Source organism: Rhyacophila brunnea, unplaced genomic scaffold (genome assembly GCF_057557595.1).
Source record: "Rhyacophila brunnea isolate RB1 unplaced genomic scaffold, BYU_Rbru_1.0 scaffold_1, whole genome shotgun sequence".
Taxonomy (NCBI): Eukaryota; Metazoa; Arthropoda; class Insecta; order Trichoptera; family Rhyacophilidae; genus Rhyacophila; species Rhyacophila brunnea.
The window spans coordinates 33,020,688-33,028,892 of record NW_028232751.1 but is presented as its reverse complement, the minus strand read 5'-3'; positions in this window follow the sequence as shown (position 1 = coordinate 33,028,892).

The window sequence follows — 8,205 nt, the reverse complement described above, 5'->3', positions numbered from 1 at the left end:
GCCGTATGTTGTAGCTTAACCACTGGGGAATGCCAATAGAAACGGCGTATTTCAAAAAAATACTACCTTATTCTTAGGTCAATAATTATTATAAAGCAAACATTATTCGTAGAATGTTTATCACATTTGAATGGTCAAAGACATAGCTTATAATCAGTATCTTTAAATTATCTTTAAATGTGTAAGTCTTGCCCATTTTTTGAATAAAAAATGCCTAATTCTTGTCAAATTTAGGATCACAGAGATTATCAATATAATTTTTTATCGTAAATATTTCACTATAATAATGTCGACATAAATTATACTGATGGTTTTATAAATGCGTTTAAAAATTAATAAATGTGAAAAATCTTAACACCACTGCACATTTATGTACTGAAATGTGACTATATTCTAAAACATTAGAGCGAGAGGATTAAAAGAATACTATTTTATGTAATAAAAATACTTTATGCAGTCATCATGTGTTTAAAATTAATATAAAGGATAATAAGGCTTCAAAATTATATAAATTGATTATCTACAACGTTTAAGGAATGTCCAGGATCATGCTTTGAAAATACAATAAAAGCTCCATTTTGACCTACGCTGAGCATGTCCGCCCTTAAGCAATTATCCGAGTGACGGTCTGTGAGTCTTGATCGATATTTTGATTTTAAGTATTTCATGTTAGAAAACAGAGAATCACAAGAATATGTGGTACTACAGTATGAAGATAATAAAATTGTAATGCACATTGTCTTAAATTTGGATACCTATTCTCTTAGACTAAATTCCAAAACATTTTATCATTATAATGTGCTTTTAATATAGTATCATTTTGTATATTTATTATTTCCAATTCTAGGTCTTTGGTTATTACTAATTTCAAAATATGTTTAAATCATATTGGGTATATCATTTTCAGTAATATTGAATGGATTTATAAAAAATCTCACAACTGGTTCTAATAACACAAATTCCTCAAATCTAGAAGGAAACTCCTGACAGTATCCACAATCTTTATATATGATGCACAAATAGAGTTTTCTTCTACCAATTTCTCAATAATATGTTTAAGACTTGGGAAATGTGATAATGAGTTTTTTATTAGATGAGTCTTCCATAATGCCAATTTACATTTAAATGCATTTACTGCACTCATCATATCAGCAATTTGATGCGTTTTTCCTTGCATCTTTAGATTTAAATCATTAAACTTGCCCATTATGTCTGTAAGAAACCCGAGGTCGATTAGCCAAATTCTGTTTTCTAATTCTTCGTAAAATTCGCCTCTTGATGCAATAAAGTCTTTTATTTGCTGTATAAGGTTGATAAATCGCTCAAGTAACCACAATAAATCTATGTAAACTTATCCACATTATACTCCTGAAAGTATTTTTGAGACCAGTTGCTGAGGTAAGATAGGTTCTGTTCAAAAACAAAACGTTATTTTGTCAGAGGAAGCATTGGAGGTCACAAAGAGATGCAACAATGGGGTCTATCATTGCGATCGTGCTTCGGTGATGTTGTATTAAGGTTGTTGAATTATTAAATAGCTTATACCATCCCTGGGCACTGTTAATATTGAATACCACTGGATTAATGGTAATAGCCACTATTCGTTATGCCTACTGTTAGGATGATTGCATAAGAAAAAACAAAAAAATATTTTGTATTGTAGTTTATTTTATATAAAAAGCTTAAAATTAATAATTACATATAATGTTACTTTGTTCATGCACATGTTTTATGACTGAGTACATACAAAAGTCTTAAGCTAAATAGCTGGATACATTATTTACATAATCTATATTCAAACAAAATCAGTCATTGTCAAGAAAAATCTTTGGCCATCAAAAAATTTGCCAGAAACAATATTTTTAATTCATATTATGAATTTGCATTTCAGAGAGATATTACTGATAAGTGCAAAGGAATTACTTAATTGATTATGAAAAATCACACATGCAAACTGTATGCTTCAATGTGTTATGGAAAATATGTTAAGTAAATATATTAAAAATTGCTTTTACTTCCTAACTAGTACAAACTTTACCCACACAAAAGAGGCTCTTAAATTGTTCCCACCAAATGAGCTGAAGATCACTCATATAAAACATTTTTTGTTTCTAGCTGTATCCATGACCTACCACAATTTAGTCCGAAACAAATATAATTTAAAGAAATTACTAATTTAATGTGTGGTATTTTTGTACATACTATCTATATCATGAAATGATAATATTTATATTATACTATTTAGTCAGGTATTATTTTCTATACGTCATGGATTTTACAATATGTTTCACAATATTTTGTTAGAATAATGATATTATTTGAAATGGACAAACTACCGCGGCAGTTTCCGCTTAAAGTACATTTTGGTAATGCGAAATTATGCAACAAATTTATTATGTAAGAATTTTCATACAAATGATCAATATAATGGTTTTTATGCAACGTTTTATGTAGAATGATGAGCATTATTTCAAATGAACTGCCTCTTTAGACAATTGTAAAAACTTGATTATTTGGCTCGACTATCTAATAAAACCACCATCCAACCTGACGCGTGACACACCCAGTCTTAATTAATGGGCAAATGGGTAGATGACGTTGGGTGTCTAGAGTTTTTAGGCTTGGGAATGTCTTGGGAGCAATAAACCAAGACTAAGGTCTAAAATGCTTAAGGCAGAAAAGAGCAAACAGAATGCTAGAAAACTAAAAACGAGATGACTTAAAGTGACTTTCTTGCTCGCCATAATTTGATCTTTGTGGCGAACAGGTCTGATGGCCTGGTCCGACCGACCCAAGGTCTGGTTTTACTGACTTGAGTAACACTTCCCTTCCATACAATAAATTTCTACTATAGTTAGAAATAAAACTCTAGAAAATTTAAATAGCAATATATATGACCTTACTGAAAAAGTATTTCTCACTTAGGTAATATGGTGAAAGAATCGCAAAAAAAATGTGGTCAAGCTAACTTATTATGCGAATTACATCCCAATTTCTTCTAGAGTTTCCGGCTGCCAATTTAGATTTTCATCATATAAAGTTTGCTCTAACAACTATTATAAAAATAAGCGGAAGCCTAAAATGTGTACATGCATTAAAAAACAAATGTAATATTATCATCAGGAATCATTTTGAGTATATCGATAACATAAAAATTAACTCCTTAATTCTAAATAGAAGCACCAAAAACTTAATTCACTAAAATATGTAATGTTTTCCATTATTATCATTTCGTTGAAAAAATCTACTCTACGTTACCTAAATAATAAAATAAACAAAAAAAATAGGACACATTTTTAAACATACTATTGCATCCCTTCAAGGGCTGCCGTAGCAATTCATATAATATTACAAAGCTAGCTTCTACAAAACAACCCTTATTAAAGAAAAAAACAGAATGATTGCATTCAATGTGTGAAGTAAAGAAAAAATATCTTAGATTTCATGATGCAAATAGATAAATATTACATAGTTTAAATAAACATATAATAAATTCTTATCTTTATTTGGCCAGACATAATGATATTTTTAATTAGAGACCTATTTAATTTATTATTATCATATAAGTCATAAATATATATAAACATAAAAAGGATATTATATTTTTACTGAGTTTTAGTGATTTAATAACAATGTTTTACAGAAAATATTTTTCCCTTTTACACTTCAAACAGCATTTCATATTCATTTTTCGTAGAGCAGTTAATAAAAATATTTTAAAAACTGACAGTACGGTTTTTGTGTTGTTAATTTAACAATCATATTATTTATCTTATCAACTCCTCACATCACATATACCCATCTGAATAATTACAGGTTGAGAACTACTGGATTTAGAATTTTAATTTCAGAAAAAACATAAAATCATGAGCTGATATTGCTCTCAAGGCATTCTTATGTAATATTATTGATTAAGTCTGGATTAAAAAAATATACATATATTATCAGGATAACTTTTACAGGAAATTATATTTTGTACAAATGAAAAAAAAAAATAATCATAACCTAATGAATTTTGACTAGCTGAAAAATTACAAAATATTGTCGAGCAAGTTTGTGAGAACATGTTACGCCATAGTGACAGATTCCACAATATTATGAATATGAATAGCAATATAATGTCATAAATGACCTTGTTTAATTTTTATATTAAATTTTTACTATGCTTAATGAACCAATATGATTTTTTTTACTAATGCAAGGGACTAAAGTACACTGCTAGTACTGAAAAGATATTGTCTTAAAATTAGGATTTGGTGTCACCACACAATTTTCACAATAATTAGCAACACGTCATGTATCTATGACCAATAATGGTATTTTCTTACAATAATCATTTTTTTTTGTTGCTTCTGGTAATAGAAAGCTTTCAATGGCAGAAGGGTAGTTTTAAAACTAAACTTAATAATTGTAAGTCCAGAGTATTGAAAATTCCATAGGGCGATTGGCAAGAAAAAAAGAGGTACATTTTGTATAATCTTCTAAGCATGATAAATTGTGATGAAATTTGGATGTGTTACATTAAATTTTTAGCTAAGTATCTCAAATATTAAAACTCACAAAACCTAGACTTAGGCACATTCAGGTAAGCAAGGGAGTATTTTTTATTTCTATTGATGATTACAGCAGGTATACCTAATTTATTTACCAGTTATTTTACTTCAATGATATTAAAATGTCATGGTGAGTATGTCTCTAATCCATAGTATGGTACACAAGAGATATAAGTTTAAATAATGTCTAAATTCAGAAAACATTGTACCGCAGACCTCTTGCATTGGAGCTATAGAAGGCTGTATTAGTGTGGTAATTTATAACTACGTAGTTATCCTATAACATCTTACAGTGCATTAGCCTTTTGTAAACTAGGGTTTGCAATCCTGAGATCTCGCACTTTTTATTGATCACGAAATTGGTTTATGTATCATTTTTGCGAAAAATTACATATGTATGTTTGTCATGTAAAGAAAGCAGTAACGTTAATAATATTACCATTAATTGACTTTCATGAGATTGTAGAATTTATGTTAAATTTCCTGTATGTTTTTTTTTTATTAGAACACTTTTTTATAATATTGGTAACGCTACCAGACATAATAAAAAAAATTGGGACAAAATTTCATGGTCTTTATCTAATGACCAGAATTGAAAAAGGGGATTGCAATCCCTACTGTAAATACAAGTATTGCAAAAGAATACACTCACTTTTTGAAACGAAAGAGAATGACAAAACACACAGCAGCCTAATAATCAGACAAAAAGACCTAAGTCATAATCAATAGGCATTGCTAGAATTTCATACAATGAGTAAATAAAAAAATTTTATTACCTCATTTGCAAGAATTTTAACATTTAGGGACTAATAGGTACTATTTTTACGATACTTTTAATTTTGACCAGAAAAATAGATTATAGTTATATAGAACTTTCTAGTGAGAGGTAGTTTTTAATTGGAAGCACAAATTATTTTTAATGCCGATTTTATTTATAGCAGAAAAAATATTTTTTCTCCCTGGATTTTGGGATTTCTCTTGAGCTAATGGCAATTTTTGTGCTGCAATTAAATGTGTTCACATTTGACACCAATCATGTGGGCAGTCCACTTCTCGAAAATAAGGATATATGGAATGTACACTCATCCATCGATTTATGAGAGGTTTTGCGAAATACATATTATCTTCCTCTTCATGGTGCTTCAACCATATGTTAGTGTCTTGGCTTCCTACATCTAAGCCCAGTTTTGGACACCTTTAAATCCAACTTGACACTATCCCTTTATAATATATCGGGTGGGCCAACTTGGATTAACTGTTTTCTAACTTTTGCGTTTGCCAATACAAAATTCTTGTGTTCGGCACATTACTGACTAGATGGAGCTGGTTCGGCTTTATACACTTGGGTTCCGCCCTAATTGGCAGCACGAACATATTTGAATTTGACCAACATGTTTACCAACCTAAATTTTTGCCGTATTACAAATTGGAGATAGACGCTGATAACTGTTTAGTGTATGGAACAGTGATGCCAACCGTACTATAATTATAGTACAATAATATAATTTTGATTTCGAGAAAAATGTAAAATACTATAATTTTACGCCAAATATACCAAAATACTATAATTTTAAAGGATTCAAAACGAAAAATGTTCCTGTACTATATATTTTTCAGAAATACTATAATTTTTACGCCTTTGTACTATAATCAACATAGAAAAATATGGCAACACTGGTATGGAATGCCTTCTGTGTTAATTTGGACCAATAAAAAAATGGAAACGAGCGAAAGTGATAGCCGTTAAGAATAGACCTGCAGGAGCTAAAGCAAAATATTCATGCAGAAATTACAAATTTAGAGCCAGAAATGTTGCGTGCCGTAATGCAAAATGGTTTCGAAAGAGCCATTACTTGTCAACAATAAAATGGAGGTCATTTAAATGTTATTTACCACACATAGATCAAAAAAATTGTAACAAATAACACATTCATGTCTAATAAAAAATTCTAAAAGGTTAAAATTACAAAAGTTATATGCATTTTACATCAGTCAGTCCAAGTTGGCCCACCCTGCAGAATAATAGAAAATAATTTGATATAGATTTTCTCAAAAATTGAATGATCTATAAAGTTTCAACCCAATCAATGAAATATTAACACGATTTCACTAATAAATATTTGAAAAAGAAAGCAGTTGCTTTGGAAACAAATAACAAACATTTGTATAAGATTACTACATAAAACTAAATTATTCTATTGTATTATGCATGTGATGCAATGAGTCTCATTTTACATATTTTTTAATATACAGTAACCGATCCCTTGACTTCGTATGAGCTCTGTGTCTTTTATTATGCGGTTTTCATTTACAGAATTGCGGAATGTACCTATCACATAATCTATGGATGAGTGTATTCATAGATTAAGGAAAAATTTGTGAAAGCGAAATCCCTGACTTTGTACGGATGGGATTGTCTAATCAAAGCTGAAACTGGAGGATGATTTGAGTATCAGACCTTTCCTATAGCCTATGTTAATGGCATCAACCAACTGTTTACAAACCCATGCTTCAAAATCGCTTAAATGTAATGATATTATTAATTTATATAGTCCAGCCATGATAATTTTGGAATGACATACACAATAAAATAGTCAATATTGTTAAATATGAGGTGCTGTGAATTTCTCCAATCTTCCATTTCAAAAAATCATATATGAGGAATAAAATAGTTATGGAGAAATTTTAGAATGATTTTATTTTTTGAGATTAGTCATCGAAAACTAGCAGAAACTGCAATATAATATCTATAATTGGATTTAATCTATTGGGAGATTATTCTACTTGTCTATGAAGGATTTCTTATAAAAATAAACACAATACAGCCATCTAATATTTTATAGTAAGGCTGTGAGGATAGCACAATTTAAAATAATATGTTTATATAAAATATTATCAATTGTTCGTTAAACAAATATGACTAGAGGACTTGAAAACAATATCGAGAGAGAGAGTAGCTATAACAAGTTATGACAGACAGTTCTCGTTTTCAAACCATTAAACACCATATTTACATCTTTTAGCAATGTTAGTCACATTCTTTATTTCATACAAATAATTTCAAATCAGTATTGGTACCTAATCAATGAGATAATGGTACAACTCCACCCTTATTATTCATTCCAGTGTTCCTTATTAACTCTATTGTATACAGAACTAAATTTGTTGATTTATTAAAATTAAGTATAAAAAAATCCAAAAAAAGAAGGAACACAACTTTTTAAACTAGGTAGGCATATAACATACAATTTTTAGAAAATAACAAATGATTATTAAAAGTATATTAAATCAAAAAGTATCAATAATTATATATAATATTATGTATCGCTGTTTATTCTGCATTATTATCTAAATGCAAAATACCGTACAATTATAATTAATACGTTTTTATGTTGTCTATGAATTTTCAAATAGACAAACAGAAAAAAAACAGTTTCCTTAGAATATAAAGTTGAATTTACATGAAAATAAACAACTGATTGTATCTAAAATGTTTAAACCGTTTTCGTTGTTTATATCTTATTCATTTGATTAAAATTATGATTCTTTGAAATATATTGCTTATAAGTTTACAAAGATATCATTGCAGTATCACAATTTTACAATAATTATTGTAGTTGAAAAGACATCCGAAAGATACTGATTATATTAA